At 39.7% G+C, this 20,346-nt stretch overlaps 1 protein-coding gene across 5 annotated transcripts in view; it reads right to left on the bottom strand.

Moving 5' to 3' along the window:
- The window catches only part of Hecw2 (HECT, C2 and WW domain containing E3 ubiquitin protein ligase 2), a 369,185-nt gene that overhangs the window by 158,251 nt on the left and 190,588 nt on the right, over positions 1-20,346 (bottom strand). The window lies entirely within an intron of this gene.

Genomic DNA, 20,346 nt, shown 5'->3' on the forward strand with positions numbered 1-20,346 from the left:
CTCTATGAAAATTACTACTCTATGCAGTTCTCGTCTGAACTTTAAGAAAAGTCTATTAAACAAATCATTATGACTTTCCAGTGTCAGAAGAAACTTGTGTGAGAGGAGAAAGCACACAAATGGAGGGAGGAGTGAGCAGATGTAGGCATTTCAGCCAATGTGTAAAAACTCAACTTCAGTAACTTGGGGAGGGGGATTAGAGCGAATGATGGAAGGGGTGACATTGATCAAGATGCTCTACACTCATAAACTTGACTTGTGGAATTGTAACTTCTTCTACAAATACTTAATAATCTTTTTAAAGCAATAACACCAAGCATGTACAGAATTCCTGCAATGTGTCAGGGACACAATGTAGATAATTTAAAACTAGTCTCTAATGAGTTTTGCTTTGTACTAAGATTGAGGTCAGTTGTGTTATTAGAACCAGGTTACAGATAAGGAAACTCATTGGAAAGAAGTCACATCTGAATGATGCCCAGGTCCAAGCTCTTTTACATCACTGTATGTTGGTCACTTCTTTTGTTGTTGCTGGGGCAGAATATCTGATGTAAACAAAGAAGGGATCTGGATGCAGTAGTGTACAACAGCAATCCCAGCACGCAGAAAGATGAGACAGGAGGACCTTAAATGAGATGGCAGCCAGGAAACAGGGGTGGAAGATAAGCTATATCCTCGGAAACCCTCCTTGCTCCTTCCTCCCTGTGGCCTACTTCCTTCAGCTAGGTTCCCACTCTGAAAAGTATCCATCACCTCCCAACAATCCCATCAAATTATGAATCAATTGGTAGATTAATCCATTGACCTAGTCACTTCTCAGTGATCAGATCCACGAGCTGAGGACTAAGCCTTCAACACAGGAGACTTTTGAGAAGGGGCAATTCATATTCAAATCAAACTTTTTGCCAACCTTAAGTAATATTGTCGAAATGCTATAAATGTCACTATCAAATGGCAATGGGTCCACAGTGGACTCAGTCACCATTAGTAATTTGGGAAAATAAACCTAGGAAGGGCAAAATCACTTTCTGGTACTGACTTCATAGGTGGCTACAGCTTACCAATATCAAATAGATTCAGCAATGTGAGCATCTCTGTTTTCATGCCTCCTAAAATGATTCCATCATCTCAAACTCGACTACTTTTCAAATATGGACCAACAGACTCCCTATGGGTTAATGAGAATCTTACTTGCTCTGCTGTCTAATGCTCTCATCACTCTACTCATCTGAGCCACATACTTTGCCTTCCAAATATGGTAGCACTTGCCAGGCATGCCACATTAACTGTACCCTAGATCATCCCATTACCAATATCACCATGTGACAGACTCTTGTCCTGTATAAAGGACAGCTACTCCTGCTAGCATAAGGTACTGTCATAATGAAACTAGATTTCCTAGTTGACAAGAAAGGAACTTACATTGCAGAGTGTGGCTGCTAAGATTTAAGGCAGTTATACTCGTATGCACTTTCTCAGGAGAGACAGTATTTTTTTAAACACAGTTTCGCCAGCATCTCTTCAATATTAAACAACTGCACTGAGAAGGTATAACAGAGGATATAATGTGAGACCTCATTATTTGCAAATGCTATTTTTTCTCTCCAATCCGTATTCCTCTGTGATGAAAGACCACCACAATCAATGCCAACATATAAAATGGGAAAGCACATTTATAACAATCTTTATTATGAATCTTTATGCTTTCACATTACTATGATATCATATGCTGCTAGATATGGGGAGACAGTTGTAAACAAAACACAGATCCCCACCCTTGTGGAACTTACATTTGAGAATAAACATGGCACTTTCAAAGATGGAGGGAAAGTTACCATGACCAGGACACTAAGGTAAGAGGAGGATGAGGCCAGTAACAGAAAACAAATTCTAGAAATTTTAAATACCAATATAAGAGAGGGAAGAACATGCATAAGAACAGTGGTATGGAAATGGTTCCTTTTCCCTACTGGATCATTTTCTAAATGCCCAATTGATTGAGTTCTCAGCTTTCAAAACTATTGATCTAGCAAGGATGCCTGTGGGAGGAACTGAGATTTGTGGCTGCTGAATGGATTAATCACAGAAAACTAAAGATATCACTTAACTAAATAGCTTATTCCTCAAAGCTCAGAATGTTTATTGACAGTAAAGCCAAGTTAGAGAAAGTGAAGACAATCCTTATATTACAATACAACCTGACAATGGAAAAGTGCTGCAGTGTCTCCTTTATCTACCTTTGTGCAGGCACCAAAAATGCAAACCAGAATCAAGGTTAGAGCACCAGGAAGGAACAGTCTTTTCCTGAAAGGCCTTTATAAATCTCCTTTGTGTTTATGCATCTTGCATGCCTTTGAGTCTGACATCACCACATACATTATTGAAGCCTCCCAGCATGTGTCCGCCTCTCTGCTGTGATGTTTATGGGAAGCTTTTCCTTCTGACCCTGTGCTCATAAAGCAGGCAGATCCATGCTCAGGCATCTGGTCCTCACTCTGTTCTCAGATTCCCAAAATCTTCCAACGGAAATACATAGCAGTTTGTTTGTAAATGAGAAAGCTTGATGATAAATGCATGCAAAAGTGAAATAGCCGCTAAAAGAAAACCAACTCTCAACTCTAACCCCAAGCTGATACACATATGGGAAATACATGTTGGTTTTTTGTTTGTTTGTTTTTTTGTTGGTGGTGTTTTTGTTTAATGGCTTTTCCCTGTTATTTGTCCAGAATTTAATACATGCTAGATAAAGTGTTTCTAGACATTTCTTTCTAGGATAGCTAATACAGTCCTCAATTCACAAATGCAGGAAACTGGGGCATAGAAAGACTGAGTGATTTGCTTGCACAGATTGCTAGCTGGGTTTCAGATCCATGACATCAAACTTACACACCTTTCACTCTTACACAGCTTCCTCCAACAATAACTAAATAAGATTCACTGACAGCCCAAAACTGTGCTCGCTATTTCAGAATCATTCACTGGTGGAATTTTTACAGCAATTCTAGGAGGTTTTATTATCCCTCAGATAAGGGACTGAGTTCAAAGAGTTCCAATACTATAATCAGGAGGAATGAAGTAGTAAAGGTGTAGGGAAGCATTCTAAGGCCTCTACAATTCCGCAACCAACAGCTCAGTTCAGTAAAAGTAATTATGGGCATGACACTTTTTTAGGGTTTTGAAGTTTTATCTGGAAAATCAACAATATTCTTTGGAAGAAAGGGAAGTCTCCAAAGAACAGATTTTGTCAACTTAGGTAGACAAGGAAATCCTATTACCAATGTTTATTCAAGCCAAAATACCATCCTTCATTAAAAAAAATAAATGCGTCTTCCTTTTAACAGATCAATACTCTCAAGTTTATGTAATACACTCCAAATTCAGAGAGGTATGGGCAAATAAGAACAATTGAACTGTGGTTTCTTTGCATTTACCTGTTTCTACTATAGAATTAAAAGAACTTAGGTATGGCCGTGTTCGCTTTTAATTTATTATTTATTTGAGCATGTATCTTGAAGCTCTTAGAATTTAGTATTTTCTTCTTACAGGTGAATTTCATATTAATATCTAAAACTGTTATACTTTTTCCTAATGCTGAACATTGTATAAACTCCATATTAATGTAAAGACAAGTGTATAGCTGCAACAATACATTTGAGGCTGGGTTCTTTATGAAAATCAGAGAGTTCAGGAGTTTGGAGGTTGAGGCATTGTGCTGGCTTTGTTCAGGGCCTCCTACTGTTTGACATTATGGTAGATGGTAGGGTGCTGGGAGCACATATACGAGAGATCACATGACAACCAGGAAACCAGAGAGCTGGGGGGGGGGTCTATTTTGCTCTTTCATAATGACTCTCTCAGGAAAATAAATCAGGGCAATTACTGTCCCCTCCCCCATCTCTCACAAGCTATCCCACCCTCCTCTTCCCTATCCATGTCACCACACTGTGGACAGGCTTCTAACAAGTAAATCTTTTTTTTTTTTGTCGGTCGTGGGGCTTGAACTCTGGGCCTGGGTGCTGTCCCTCAGCTCTTCAGCTCAAGGCGAGCGCTCTACCACTTGAGCTACAGCGCCACTTCCGGTTTTCTGGTGGTTTATTGGAGATAGGAGTCTCACAGTCTCTCCTACCCGGGCTGGCTTTGAACCGGGATCCTCAGATCTCAGCCTCCTGAGTAGCTAGGATTACAGGCGTGAGCCACCAGCGCCCAATTCCACAAGTAAATCTTTAGAGTTAACAACAGCATTTTTAAGTGAAATATTTAAGCAATTTATATATTTCTCCCATTCAGTGTATAAATAGTTAACTACATGGTTAATGGGCTCTATAGATACGCTATTTGTTATTCAAATAAAATTATGTCAGTGTAAGTATGGAAGGGGTTCAGAATACATTACTTAAAAATCTGCATTTAAAATGAAGCAACCAAAGCAAAGCATGGTGGTACACTCCTATAATTCTAGTACTTGAGAAGGTGAGGCAAGGGGGTTTTGATTTTAAGGCTACTCTGGGTTGTACAGTGTGATCCTATCACAAAGAAACAAGGAAGGAAGGCAGGAAGGAAGGACAGAAGGAAGTTAAGAGAAAAGAGAAGACCTCCCCCACCTCATGCAATTAACAAGTAGGGAGTATGTAAATGATTGAAAGGGGGCTATATTCACTCTCTATCTGTAATTTTCCAGTAATGTTTTGCAGTCAGCTGAGACAGAAATGAACCAATAATATAATATGAAGATGTGTTGATAAAAACATATTGAGACTCCAACATACTTACATTAATAAACATTTTAAACTGACATTTATAATTATTACCATAGTATATAATTCAAAAATCAAATATATTACATAGATTCAATAAAAGAGTAGTTTTCAAAATTTTATTGTATATGAGAACCTTCTGGAATTCCTGTGTAAAATTCAAACTCCATAAAGCAAACCACAGAAATTCTGATTCTCTATAGCTATAGGATTGGCCTTAAGAGACTACAGTAAAGACCAGCTTGATACAAATGGTTCTTCAGGGGGCTGGGAAGGTGGCTCAGTGGTAGAGTGCTTGCCTCACATGCATGAGGCCCTGGGTTTGATTCCTGAGCACCACATAAACAGCAAAAGCCAGAAGTGGCTCTGTGGCTCGAGGGGTAGAGCGCTAGTCTTGAGCTGAAAAGCTCAGGGACAGTGCCCAGGCCCAGAGTTCAAGATCCACAATTGACAAAAAAAAAAAAAAAAAAAAAGATTCTTCAGTTACATTTTAAGAAACACTAGTCCAGAGTCTTAAAATTGGATAGACCATACATTTTTTGCCAAGGGTATGCTATCACATTTGACATTCATTTTATTAGAAAAAGCCAAACGGGCTGGGCAATGTGACCTAGTGATAGAGTGCTTGCCTAGCATGCCTGAAGCCCTGGGTTCCACTCCTCAGGACCACATAAATAGAAAAAGCCAGAAGTGGTGTTGTGGCTCAAGTGGTAGAGTGCTAGCCTTGAGTAAAAGAAGCTAAGGGACAGTGCCCAGGTCTTGAGTTCAAGCCCCAGGACTGCAAAAAGAAAAAAAAGAAGAAGAAGAAGAAAAAAAAGAAAAAGAAAGGAAAAGCCAAAAAATGAAACTCATCTTTGTATCAATCAGTGCCCTTTACTCTAACAACCCTTGCAATAATTATTTTCAGGGGAAGGGGGAGCATAATAGGAAGAAAACCATGTGCAGAAAAAAATGAGGACGGGAAGGAATAGGAACATAAAGAAAAAGTCTAAAACAATTTTTCTGAACACAGGGAACACAGGCCAGTACTGGCCTAGTAATTGTTCATGAATGGCTTAAGTACAGAAACTGAACGTAAGCCTTGGAAATATTGACAGGCACTTGTCAGAGTAATTTTATGTCTCTCCTATCTAATAAAAACAATTGAGGATTTAGATTTTGTAGACCTTGTTTTTTATTCCACTTAATTTATCTTCTGGCTTATACTTAGCATTTTTTCCTAAATAAAAGATCAATGCCTATATGTGCAGATTGAAACAAGAGATGATGTGGCAAGTACTACTGGGCTGCCAGTACAGGAATACAGACATCCTTGGTCAGTCAACAAATCAACTGGACCAGAATTTTGTTTGTCAAGTGGCGTTCTGCAATAGTACATCAAAAAATTAGGTGACCAGAAAGGATTACTGAATGAACATCTGCACGAACGCTCTTAACATCTCATAACTCACAATGAACCAATCTGCATGTTAGTGAATCTACCAATTTTTAGCTTGCACCATCTTTTTAGATAGTGTTTTACTGATGGTTTTGAAAAGTTGATTTTCACTTGTGCAAATCAATATTCTTAATATTTATTATAAATGTATTTCTCCCAACTTTCAATGAAGCCCTGGAGTTTTAAAATTTGAGGATCCAGTGATTATGCATCCATCGCTGAGTTAATGCCCTATATCTGCATTCTTTGCTGGCACCCCATATTAGACATTTGGGAGTGACAGTTGCAAAAAGAAGCACAACATATCAAATCATTACAGTCAAACATACATGAGATACAGATCTCATTTTTATCTGTTTTCCTGCCTCCCAGCAAATATTTGATAGTAATTCTCTCTTGCTTGGAATCTACCTTCTAAATAGTATCAAAATTAAATGCAGTCTTTATAGTTCCTGTTTCCAGTCAATATATCACTTGCAGGGCCCCACCAGTTTCTGCTTTTTCTATAGAAGTGTTGCCAACAAAAACATTTCCCTCTTCCAAGTTTACATGGTGTTTATAAAAAGTATAGGATGGAGAGCCTGAGAATATGAACGTATGTACAATGGATGAAGTCACAATCATGACAGCCGCATCCTAGTCATCAAAAACTCTAGGAAAGTAATTTTTTTTAAAAAATGAGAGTCTTTCCCCAACCCCCGATCTAATCATCTCCTATTTTAAAAAGTCAGTCTTTAAGTATCCACATTTGTTTTGTCATAGTTATAAGTTAAGTCACACACTAAATTCTTCTTTATATTGTTTTAATATTTGTTTAAAATATAATTTAAGATGGCTTCTCCTATCAGCCCATAATTATATGACTAAGAATTCTCTAACAGCTTGTGGGGATAGCACTGAGAGGTTCTCTGCCCAAAAGTCATCTGTAAGCCGTGACCTTGGCCGGATGACGATCTTCTAACTTTGGTCCCCTAGTCTATAATATAGGGAAAATGGCCATGCACAGCCAGCACAATTCCTTGAGGACCATGAAATGAGCAGACAAGAGCCACATGCAGAGATGCTCTATCACTTAACTCTCACATCTCAGCATGCTGTGTTCTCAACAGGAAAGACTCATTGGCAAGGACAGCACTGAAATCCAATCAGATTTTCCAGCTGATTAGATGGGCTGCCCTCTGTAGTCACCCAAGTAAGTTATCTGACATGACTATTCTACACTCAAATTCAAGACCAGAAGTAACATTTTGGAAGAAAAGAATTGCCTGGTTTAAATTAACTACAGGAAATATGCTACCTTCTTATACTTTAGTATATGCATTTGCTTCAGAAATTACTTTGGGAAAGGTCAAGTGGAACAGAGAAGACTAAAATCAAAGGACATCTTTGTGAAAGTCCATGGCATTCATCCAAAATGCCTCTCCTGGAACAAATGGTAACAACTTGACTCACTCCCACCCTTTCCCTAGTAAGCTATATTTAAGAGTCTGTAAGCATTTTCATTATAAACTGATATCATCAGGATTTGTCATTTTATTTTCTAACCTGTTTCAGAGTTTATATATAAACACCTCAATCAAGTGTTTTTTTGTTTTTTTAAATCTATTGCTTTTTAAGCTTAAAAACTGCCTTCAGAAGCTGGGGAGGCATGGTGGGAGTTGCCTATGATCCTAGCTCTCAGGAGGTTGAGGAAGGAGGATGGTCAATTTTGGCTTACACAGCAGGACTTTGATTCAACCAAGGGGGGGGGGGACAAGGAAAAAAAAACATCTTTCTTCAGTTAAGTATACAAGGAGCAGGGCACTGGTGGCTCAGGCCTGTAATCCTAGCTACTCAGGAGGCTAAGTGCTAAGGATCAGGGTTCAAAGCTAGACCAGGCAGGAAAGTCTATGAGACTCTTGTCTCCAATAAACCATGAGAAAACCAGAAGTGGTGCTGTGACTCAAGTGGTAGAGCACTCACCTTAGGCTAAAGAGCTTAGGAAAAGCACCGAGGCCCAGAGTTCAAGCCCCATGATGGACCAAAAAGAAGAAGAAGAAAGAAGAAAGAAGAAGAAGAAGAAGGAGGAGGAGGAGGAGGAGGAGGGGGGGGAGGAGGAGGAGGAGGAGGAGGAGGAGGAAGAGGAGGAGGAGGAGGAGGAGGAGGAGGAGGAGGAGGAGGAGGAGGAGGAGGAGGAGGAGGAGGAGGAGGAGGAGGAGGAAGAAGAAGAAGAAGAAGAAGAAGAAGAAGAAGAAGAAGAAGAAGAAGAAGAAGAAGAAGAAGAAGAAGAAGAAGAAGAAGAAGAGGAGAAGAAGAAGAAGAAGAGGAGGAGAAGAAGAAGAAGAAGAAGAAGAAGAAGAAGAAGAAGAAGAAGAAGAAGAAGAAGAAGAAGAAGAAGAAGAAGAAGAAGAAGACGACGACGAAGACGACGACGACGACGAAGAAGACGAAGAAGACGAAGAAGACGAAGAAGACGAAGAAGAAGACGAAGAAGACGAAGACGAAGAAGAAGAAGACGAAGAAGACGAAGAAGAAGAAGAAGAAGAAGAAGAAGAAGAAGAAGAAGAAGAAGAAGAAGAAGAAGAAGAAGAAGAAGAAGAAGAAGAAGAAAGAAGAAGACGAAAGAAGAAGAATACAAGGGAAAAAGTGGAAGCAACAAAAATAATCATGATTCCTGGACACATTAAAAACAAACATTCTGTATAGCTTACTGCGCAAAATAAAATATGTATTCAATAAATAAGTCCCAAAGTTAACAGTGACTGTGTCATGATTTGTAATAATTAGAATCTAAGTAAGTGTTCACAAAATCAAAGAAAAGGTAAATTATGGAACTGTTATATTGCAGGGTATTGCGTAACCATCATGGGATATGCCAAATAATTTTATTTTTTATGCCAGTATGCAGGACTTAAATTCAGGGCCTCACACTCACTGGCTTGCTTATTCATAGCTAGAGTTCTACCACTTCAGCCACAACTCTAGCTTTTTGTTGGCCAACTGAAAATGAAGTCATTTGGAATTTCCCCTTGCCCCTAGCCTGGTATTGAACCTGATTCCTCCTGGTCTCAGCCTCCTAAATAGCTAGGATTTCAAGTGTGAGTCACTGGTTACCAAAGACAAAGTAATTTTTAATAACATGGAAAATATTCATGCTATACTGAGTGAAAAATTTGTTGCAAAACTGTAAGCACAACAAAAATTTAACTGACTTTATAAATACCTACAATATACAAAAACAATTATAAATGAGATAAGCCAACATATTAGTTGCAATTGATTTTAACAGGAAAATTTAAGTTTTTTTATTTTTCCATATTTTCAACATGGCCTTTAATAAACTTGTATAACTTACTCAACATGTCACAGAAATTCAGAAGAGTAACAAAGAAATCGAGTGAGGGTTCTCTTCTGTTTGTTTCTCTGGGCAATCTCTCTTTGATAAGTCAATTATTTTGGCACTTGAAAATCTTCCTTGAACTGTGAATTTATGAAGTATATGTTGAAAAGGAGATTTCATTTATCAAATAGAATTTCCTAAGAAAATGACCTTGTAGCTAACTACATAATATCAACAGTCCATGTCTCAAGATTCCACAAACCACAAGTATAATACATCGTAAGGGCATCTTGAGGAGACGAACACAAATTTAGGATATAGATTTAGGAATAGAACAGTACAATAAAAACGGAAGCAAATATGTCACAGGAAAACTACTTTCAGTCTCTAGTTTTGTTTTGTTTTTTTTGCCAGTCATAGGGCCTGAATTCTGGGCCTGGACACTGTCCCTCAGCTCCTCAGCTCAAGGCTAGTGCTCTAAAACTCCAGCTTTTTCTGCTTATGTGGTGCTGAGGAATCAAACCCAGGTCCTCACACATGCGAGGCAAGCACTCTACCACTGAGCCACTTTCCCAGCCCCCACTCTGAAGTTTTTAAAAACTGTGCTCAAAACAAGTAGGTATTAGTCATTAATCCAAAGAAACCTGTCACAAATTAAATTAATTCAAATCAAAACACGAACATCAAAAGAATTCAGCATCAAACTAACAGGGCTCTCATCAATTCCAAGTGGAATTAATACACTAAAACCTAAAGTAACAAGTTCGGATCAAGCAAATAAACAAAATCAGGAAGAGAGAGAGAAAAAAAAGGAAACTAACAAGGATTTATTTTCTTCACACAATCTCCCCTGATTCCCTCTCATGGAAGCTAGGTTCCATTGTTAATTATGTGCACATATTACTTTCCCCATCTTACTCTGAGTAGTAGAGTTACTATTACCTCCTCTTTGTCCTGTTTTGGGGCTTTGAGTTGATTGACATACAGAATTACAACAGTATAACTAAGAACCTACTATAAATTCAAAAGAGTAAGCCTTCTAAGTTTCCACACCAGCCTTGCCATATCATTTACCTGTCATTTTGGCCATGTCACGTTATTCTAACTGGCTAGGGTCAAACACAGGCACTGTGTTGTGTACACACACACACACACACACACACACACACACACACACACACACACACACTCACACACACATACAGTGAGTGGAAAAAACATAAGGATGATGGAAACAAAGACCCTATTCTTAAAACACTTCCATATCTAGTTCATTTTGTTGGCCCCCAAATCCTGCAACTCATTAAAACACAGAGTTCATAATGAAACTGAAATATACATAACCACTAACCAAAATAGGCCCCACTTCAGTATTCACAGTGCGACATAAGTAGGGCACCTGTGCCCTGACTGGGTAGACTCGATATTGTGCATTAAAGAAGCAAGCCTTTCCAGGATGAATTGTATTTCAGAGGAAACTCAGATGCCATGGAGATGAAAGATGCTTTTTATACAAGATTTCCAGGAAAGAAATACAGAGACGACAACAAAAGATTAGAATGCATATTTTTTCAATACTTAAGAAAGTGCCATGTTTGAAAATATTAGATGAAAAATTGATGAGAAACTTTTTAATGAGGAGGCTGCACTGCCACAACACCTGAATCCAATGATCAAAAAGGATATGAAAGCCAGACATTAACTACCTCATCTAACAGCTGATGAAATACAGATGTGAAGTAGACAGACCATCAAGCAAGCATCCTTGGGGAAGAGAAGGAATCCAATCCTAGTCAAGATCCATGTGTTAACCTCCAACGTACGAGAAATATGGAGGATAGGAGAACAGGTTAAAAGATGCTACAAGGAAACGAAAAAGCAAATCCAAAACATGAAACATCTCACAGGAGGAATGACAAAATTGTCAGTCACATGGAACAAAGAAAAAGGTAGGAGTCAAGGAGAAAAATAATACATGAAACCAGATTAAAAAGTAACACAGTCCACATAATTCTCTTTTTTGTTGTTTATTTGTTTTGTTTTGTTTTTGTTTTACTGAGAAAAATAAAATATGTAATCAATAAATATTCCCAAAGTTAACAGTAACTGTGTCATGATTTATAAGTAAGTGTTCACAAAATCAAAGACAAGATAAATTATGGAACTGTCATCGTGCAGGATATTGCGTAGCATCATGGGATAAGCCAAATAATTTTATTTGGCAAAACAACTAAAACCAGTCTAGGCTTTAGAAGTCAACCTTCGAAGGACTATAAATGGAAGGACACATCAAGACTATAAGGAGGCTGAGAACATTCTAAACCTCACATCTGAGTGTAGTTACCAGACTGTAGATCAAAGCACCTTAAGGACTTTTCCTAAATACATGCTATTCCTCAATATAAGCAATACACAGACACACAACTCATCTGTGCTATTGGAAGTCAAAACAACAGATACCTTTTAGAAGGAGTGTGCGTGGAGAAGTGGAGCATTAGAAATACTCCTTTATACCCGTACTATTGCCATGAATGTATTAATGTAATTATATTTTTCTGTATGTCATTCCCTAATTTAAAAAATAACAAAACAAAACATTGATACTCACTTGACACTAGGTGAGGTAAGAACTTAGAACCTGGGTGGGGGAGGGAAACAGGAAGGGGTTAGTGGAGATAATGAGGGATGGGGTAACAATGATTGAAAACCAATGTACTCATTACCTTACTTTTGCAGCTGTAACAACCCCCCTGCTCATCACCTTTCAAAAATAAAAAAATAAAAAATTTAAAAAATTTTAAAAACAGGGTGAGAAACTACTGTTTTCTATTAAAAGTGACACAATAGTTTGCTGCATTTTGTTTTAAGCAGACCAACTAACTTTTGAGAAACAGTAAAATCTTTTTTTTTTTTTTTTTGCTAGTCATGGTACCTGAACTCTGGGCCTGGGCGCTGTCCCTCAGCTCTAGTCCCTCAGGCTAGTGCTCTACCACTTGAGCCACAGCACCACTTCCAGCTTTTTCTGCTTATGTGGTACTGAGGAATCGAACCCAGGGCCTAATGCATGCAAGGCAAGCACTCTACACTGAGCCACCTTCCCAGCCCGAAACAGTAAAATCTTACTATTAGGTATTTCTTCTGTATTGTATTAAAGTATAATAATAATTTAAAAATTGTGAGATTTGTCATCCATGGCAACTAAAAGTTTCTGCCACGTTCATTTTACTATTAGATAAAACCAGACGGAAATTTCCTTCAAGCATTAAATCCATAATCTCACAGTCTTTGTTGACTAATTTTGTGCGTAAAATGTATCATGCCATTACATGTTGGCATTTCACAGCTCGACCTTAATTTTAACTTCCTGCCTGTACACAGCCTCAAAGTGAGGCAGGAAAAAAAAAAAGACCTTTCCAGATCTTTTCTGGATATCCACACAGCCCTGAGTATGTCTAGTTTTCTTGATTCCCAGGAATATACGTGAGATTTACAAAACCTCCTATAGAAATCTCTTTCTCTGTATTGTCCTTTTACATGTCTCCTTGAATGCCTCTCGTGACATGGCGATCCCAGGCGGCTACAAGGTTAAACTGCCCCTGGTTGTTTTTGACAAATGTTCTAAGGGTAGAGCTGCTTGTATGAATGAGCACAAAGCCAAGTTAAGCACAAAAGTTAAATGAGTGACGCTTCTCCTGTTAAGTTGCCAGACATCTCAGAGACTGACATCTCCAGGAATGAGGATGGAAGGGAAATTCAAGCTTATCTGTCCTCTTTAATGGCTAGTGGTAGGTCTACCTCTCCATGCAAAACTGCACAAAGCCCTCCCTAGAAGTCCCCACTGCACGCACGGTAACTGCCAGGTAACTGGTCGCTGGCAATTGTGGGTGAGTGAGAGGTCTGAGATCACTTCCTCATCAGCTGCGGCCACACCTCCTCCTCTATCTTCCCTTTATAATCTCTCTCTGCCATTAGTTCATGCTAACCCCCTACCCTACAGCAATTTGACTCTCCTAATAAGCTCTTTTCTGCCTGAACCGCGTGGCAGTCTACTTTGGCAGTCTTTACCGTCTTGTCTTCCTGGCCATGGTGGTTGCAAAGCTATTTGTGGAGAGATGAGGAGAGATGAAATTAAAATTCCACAAAGTTAAAGGCTGAGTTAAAATTCCACAAAGCCAAATGCAAATCAAAACAACTTTGAGGGCTGGGAAGGTGGCTCAGTGGTAGAGTGCTTGCCTTGCATGCATGAGGCTCTGGGTTTGATTCCTCAGTACCACAAAAGCAGAAAAACCCAGAAGTGGTGCTGTGGCTCAAGTAGGAAAGCACTAGCCTTGAGCTGAAGAGCTAAGGGGCAATGCCCAGGTCCAGAGTTCAGGCCCCACCAGGGACAAAAAAAAAAACAACAACACACAAAACTTTGAGATTTCATCTCACCCCAATTAGAGTGGCCAACATCAAGAATTCAAACAACAAATGCTGGCATGTTGGAGACCTGAAACCTGCCTGAGAATGCTCTGGCCTTTTTCAAACACCTGATTAAACCCTGACAAATAGCCATTCTCGGAAATTCCAAGGTGTACATTTAGATTAACTTCCTGAAACAGGCTGGGCCGGTCGATTACCGAAACCAGTGGACCAAAAGACCCTGCCCTGACTTCACCGTAAAGAAATTTCCGTCCACCCCTCCCTTCCATACAGTGCTTCCCCTTCTTTCTTTATAAAAACCTAAGTTTCTTTGCCAATAAATGAGACCTTGACGCGACTCAGACTGACTCTGTCTTTCCTTATGCGCTTGGTCTCGATCCTCTCTCACCCCCCTTGGTTCTTTTAGGAGGTGCCCTCTCCGATCCCCCACCAAATTACCTGGCCTGCTGGACGGGTCACTGGCAGAGATGGAGGGGGGAGGTGTCGGGGAAGGCATGCTAGTGCACTCACTGTTGGTGGGAATGTAAACTAGAACAACTTTTCTGGAAGGAGGTTGGGAGGTTCCTCAAGGAAACTAAACATAGAACTTCGCTATGACCCACTATACCACTCTTGGGCATCTACCCAAATGATTACAAGTCAGAATATGGTAAAGACACTTGTACATCCACATTCATTGCTGCACTATTCACAATAGCCAAGTTATGAAAAAAGCCAAGATGTCCTACAATAGACAGGTAGCTTAATAAAATGTGCACATATATGGAAGTTTACTCATCCATTAGAAAGAATAAGGTTATGTCATTTGCAGGGAAATGGATGGACCTAGAACAAAGAATGTTAAGAGAGGTCAGCCAGGCTCAGAGATAAACTATGTATGTTTTCTCTCACATGTGGAAGCTAAATCTAAAATATAGTTGGACATGATAACTTATGAAGAACTCCAGGCACTCACACACAGTCAGACTAAAGGAGGATACCCTTAGGGGAGGAACACAAAGTTGTAACTTCTCTGGACATTTAAAATATCATTTATCCAAACAAACCCCAGGAAATGGAAACACCATTTTTGTTGTTATTATTAGTGGTGGTAGTATTTGTTTTTACTTTGGGCTTTTCTTTCTTCTGGGAGGAAGGTGGGCGGCAGGTATAGCAATGAAGGAGGAAAGATAAACAGATATAATCATGCTACTCAGTATACACTGTGTGGAAAATGACCTATGGAACTTATGGGCAGAGATGGGAAGGGGAAACTGGGAGAAAGTAAAGGAAGGGGTGGCATTGTCCAAAAAAAAAAATGTACTCATTGCCTGACTTATGAAATGGTAGCCTCTCTGTATAGCATCTTAATACTGTAGTAACAATAAAAAAAATAGCTTTATAATCTCTCCTGTTGCTAAATGAGAGTCAACCTATCCCTTAAATAAATTTTCCTCATATACTTGCAAACCTTCAGTTGCTTTCTGGAGCTCTGTAGGAGGTGATTTTTCACTATTTTCTCCAGTATCCTCAATGATTTTTTTAATTTTTATTTATTTATTTTTTGGTCGTAGGGCTTGAACTCTGGGCCGCTTCAGCTCAAGGCTAGCACTGTACTGTTTAAGCCATAGCACCACTTCCGGCTTTTTCTGTGTATGTGGTACTGAGGAATCGAAACCCAGGACTTCATGCATGCTAGGCAAGTACTCTACCACTAGGCTACATTCCCAGCTGCTCCTCATTGATTTTTTTTTTTAGAGGAAGTTTTTATAGTTCCTCATTCTACCATTCCATAAGTGCGTCTCCTCAAAGCAATCCCTGAAAGAATTAGCTCAGGGGTTTTCTTGTTGGGCTTCTCAGTTCTACCAGCAATAAGTACAGTACTGTGGCTCAAAATAGGACTGTTCAGGTCAGTTTTCTATGGTTCTATGGTTCTATGACTAGAAGCTTCATGGATAATCCCTCATGGTTATCATGTCACTGATTCCAAGGATCAATTCAGCACCATCATCCTCCTACTGGAGAAACAGCCAAAGACAACACACCCCGCTGGCCATGCATAACCAATGATGTTGCTTTCAGTGAAGGCTTCACCAGCACTTCATAATGATCGATAGAATAGTAAAGTAAAATCAACATCCTTATAAAATTCTCACTAAACATGAGTCAACAGTGAGATTTTCTAGCTGGTCACTAATTTCTCATCATGTCAAGGATCATAAAATGGCAGGTTCCAGTCTATTAATAGTCAGAAAATGTTCCTTATATCATAATAAATAAAAGCAAAGAAGAAGTTCTGGGAAGACAGGAAGCACATTTACCTCCTACCAGGAGGGCAAAAGTTTCCCAGAAAACAGAGCCACAGAAGGTTGAGAGGGTCATTAGAAAAGCAACATCTACTAGACTCTCGGTGGACAGTAAATGCAATGCAATGCAAAGCTGTGAGCTTTCCTAAACTGCCAGGACAGTGCCATCTAATGCAGGGCCTATGTGCCTTTGATTCTTTAACTGAAATAAGATGTAACAAAACAGAAGCCTCTTGAAAGTTAAGATCAAAAAGAGGCAAATGGATAAATCACAACTGGTATAGCTATGCTTTGTAACCTTAAATAAGGCCTTTTAAATCCTTTTGATGCTGGGTACCGGTGGCTCATGCCTGTAATCATAGCTATTCAGGAGGCTGAGATCTGGGGATTGTGGTTCAAAGCCAGCCAGGGTAGGAAAGTCCATGAGATTCATCTCCAGTTAACCACCAGAAAACTGGAAGTAACACTGTGGTTCAAGTGGTAAGTGCTTACTTTGAGCTGAAGAGTTGAGGGACAGCTCAAGGACAGAGTTCAAGCCCCACAACCAACCAAAACAAAGAAACAAACAAAATCCTTTTGAGGACCACGGACTCTATGAAAATATAGGCAAACTCATGTGTGCGTGTTGACACACATTTTTTTTTTTTAAGGAAAAGGCCAAAGCATCCATCACATTATCAGGAGATTAATGTACTGAGCATAAAACTTAAATGGGATACATGTCAGGAGCAAATTCCATTACCTTAGGGGAGCAAAACATACAAATATCAATCAACATAATACTACATTAGTAGAATGAGAAAAATGCCAGCCATTTGGGAAGTAGAGATAGGAGAATCACTATTTAAAGTAAGCGTGGAGCCAGGTGCTGGTGGTGGCTCACAGATATAGTCCTAGTTACTGAGGTCGCTGAGATCTGAGGATTGTGGTTCAAAGTCAGCCCAGGCAGCAAAGGCCATGAGACTTTTCCTTTTTTTAGTAAGTTTTTTTATTGTGAAAATACCCTACAGAGGGGTTACAATTACATGAGCAAGGTAATAAGTCCATTTCTTATCAAGCATTGTTGCCTTGTCCTTTGTTTTTCCCCTACCATCCAGGCCCTCCCATCTCCATGACTAGACACCCCCCACCCCACCAAAGTTATAAAATTCGTTTTTCGACATAATGCCTTGTACATCTCATAGTTGCAATGGGTCCACCGGTATCCCTATTTAAACAATTAGTTTTTTCCCTTCCCCTCCACAAATTATACCAACATCAAATACAGTGAAAACAGGAGTTATCCTGTGAGGGAGGGACATACAAAGCAACAACAAAAAATCACATTATAAATATGTTAGAAACAATAGCAAGAAAGAAAAAACCACTTGTTTCCTTATCTTTAAAGACTTGGAAAAAATTATATTAAGTGAAGTAAGCCAGGCCCAAAGAAACATAGGTCTCATGGTTTCCCTTATTTGAAATAACTAGTATATGTCTGAGACAAGCAGAAAAGGTCAGATAAGATGATGGTAGGTGAAATGAACTCCATGAGACTTCTTTTTTTTTGGTCCGGTTATGGGGCCTGAACTCTGGGCCTGGGCGCTGTCCCTCAGCTCTTTAGCTCAAGGCTAGCGCTCTACCACTTGAGCCACAGCGCCACTTCCGGCTTTTTTCTTTTTGCTTATGTGGTGCTGAGGAATTGAACCCAGGGCCTCAGGCATGCAAGGCAAGCAGTCTACCACTGAGCCACCTTCCCAGTCCCCTCCATGAGACTTTTATCTCTAATTAACCACCAGAAAACTGGACATGGCACTGTGGCTCAAAGTGATAGAGTGTTAGCGTTAAGCAATAATGCTCAGGGACAGTGCTCAGGGCCTGAGTTCAAGCCCAATGACAAACAAAAAGATAAATAAATGAAGAGTAAACAGGGATAAAAAGTTATCAAGATTCTACCTCAAAGAACAAGCCAGGCATGAAATAAGTGACATTGATCAAGATGCACTGTATTTATAGACTGTCTTGTTGAACAGTAACTCCTTTGTACACATACTTAAATATATGTATATATATATATATATATATATATATATTAAAGCAGAGGAATCTGCTTACACAGCTCTTAGATCTGAAAAAAAAAAAAAAAGAAAAGAGGGTCTCCTGATCAAATAAAGTATAAAATACAATGGGTACTCCATGTCCCTTTTAGAGGTTCACAGCACATGTGAGCAAACATAAACACTGCATAAGTCTGACTTCTGAGAAGTCCTTCGCTGGTGTGGCCAGGGAACCTTTTATGACAGAACATGGACAAAGAGCCTGGGAATGTGTCTGAAAGGTGGTGGAGTGGATCAGCTCCCCATAGAGCCAGAACTACCGTCCAACTCTGCAAGAAGCTCATTATGAGGCTCCCAGCACTGACCAGAATCAGAAAGTAGACAAGAAAGGCACAGAAAGAAGTTTTTTCTTTTACATTTTGAATTAACAGACATTAATAACACAAAAGTTTCATTGTGAGCTTCCATACCTGTAAACAGGACACTTTCAACAATTCCACTTCTTCCTTCATATTTCCGCTTCTCTCTCCCTTCCCCCTTCCTGCAACCATGTTTGGGGTTTTCTTATGCTTTGTATGTACAAAGCATATTTAGATCTTTCCCAGCCCTTTGTATTACTTTTCTTTTTCTTTTTTCTTTTTATTGTGAAAATACCGTACGGAGGGGTTACAATTACATGGGCAAGGTAATGAGTACATTTCTTTTCTTTCTTTTTTTTTGGGGGGGGGGGCGGTCCGGTCATGGGGCCTGAACTCTGGGCCTGGGCGCTGTCCCTCAGCTCTTCAGCTCAAGACTAGCACTCTACCACTTGAGCCACAGTGCCACTTCCGGCTTTTTCTTTTTGCTTATGTGGTGCTGAGGAATCGAACCCAGGGCCTCGAGCATGCAAGGCAAGCGCTCTACTACTGAGCCACCTTCCCAGCCCACATGAGTACATTTCTTACCAAGCACTGTTGCCTCCTCCTTTGTTTCCCCTTCCCATCTCCTCTACCCCCTTTACCCCCCCCACCCCGCACCAACGTTGTAAAGTTCGTTTTTCGACATAATGTCTTGTACATCTCATTGTTGCAGTGGGTCCACCTGTATCCCTATTTAAACAATTTGTTTTTTTTCCCTTCCCCTCCACAAATTATACCAACATCAAATACAGTGAAAACAGGGATTATACCGTTTAAGGGAAGTATGGGATAAAAGTTGTCAATATTCTGTCTCAAACAAGCCCAGCATGGTTTAGACTATAATCCTAGCAAATAAGTAGGAGGGCTAAAGCTTAAGTAAGGCTGGCTGCACTGGGGGAAAAACTGTGTGACTCTTTATCTGAAAAAAAATCAACAAAGTGCAAATATCTGCAGGTATGCCTCCAGTGGTAGACACTGCTTAATAAGCACAGAGTTCATATTCCAGTATTATAAAAATTAATCTAGGCTACATTACCAGCTTCCTGGTGGGAAATAATGCCATACATACCCTTTTGATTTATATTAAGTCCACATGCTCATACTTGATGCCCTGTGGGACCAATGCTTTCCTAGAGCTGGAAGCAGCTACACATCTCTGTTGGAGAAGAGTGAGAACCTGAATACACCACAACAGGCAAGACCAGCCTCACTAGTGACATTAAAGGGCCAAGTAGTCAAACAGGAGGATTTTCCTATTTGAGTTTTATATATAGTATAAACACTCTTACATTGTGATAGCTTCATTTCTTCCTTCCTTCCTCTTTTCTTTCTCTTTCTTTTTCTCTTTCGTTCTTTCACTTTCTCTTTCTTTCTTGGCATTGTCCTGGAGCTCCTTTTACCCAAGGCTAGTACTCAATACTAGAGACACAGCTCCACTTCTGGGTTTTTGGTAGTTAAGTGAAGATAAAGAGTCTCAAGGACTTTCCTGGCTAGACTGGTTTCAAACTGTGATCTTCAGATCTCAGCCTGCTGAGTAGTAAAGATTACAGGTGTGATCCACTGGCACCCAGAACTTGTTTACTTCATCCGTCTATTGTCCTGCACTCATTAGCACAGGTACTTGTTCTGTTTTCCACGTGCCATGCCTCACCACCCCTCCTGCCCTCTGCTTGCTTCTAAACTCTGAAAAAATG

This window comes from Dipodomys merriami, unplaced genomic scaffold (assembly GCF_024711535.1).
Source record: "Dipodomys merriami isolate MVZ:Mamm:240054 unplaced genomic scaffold, mDipMer1.0.p SCAF_49, whole genome shotgun sequence".
Lineage (NCBI taxonomy): Eukaryota > Metazoa > Chordata > Mammalia > Rodentia > Heteromyidae > Dipodomys > Dipodomys merriami.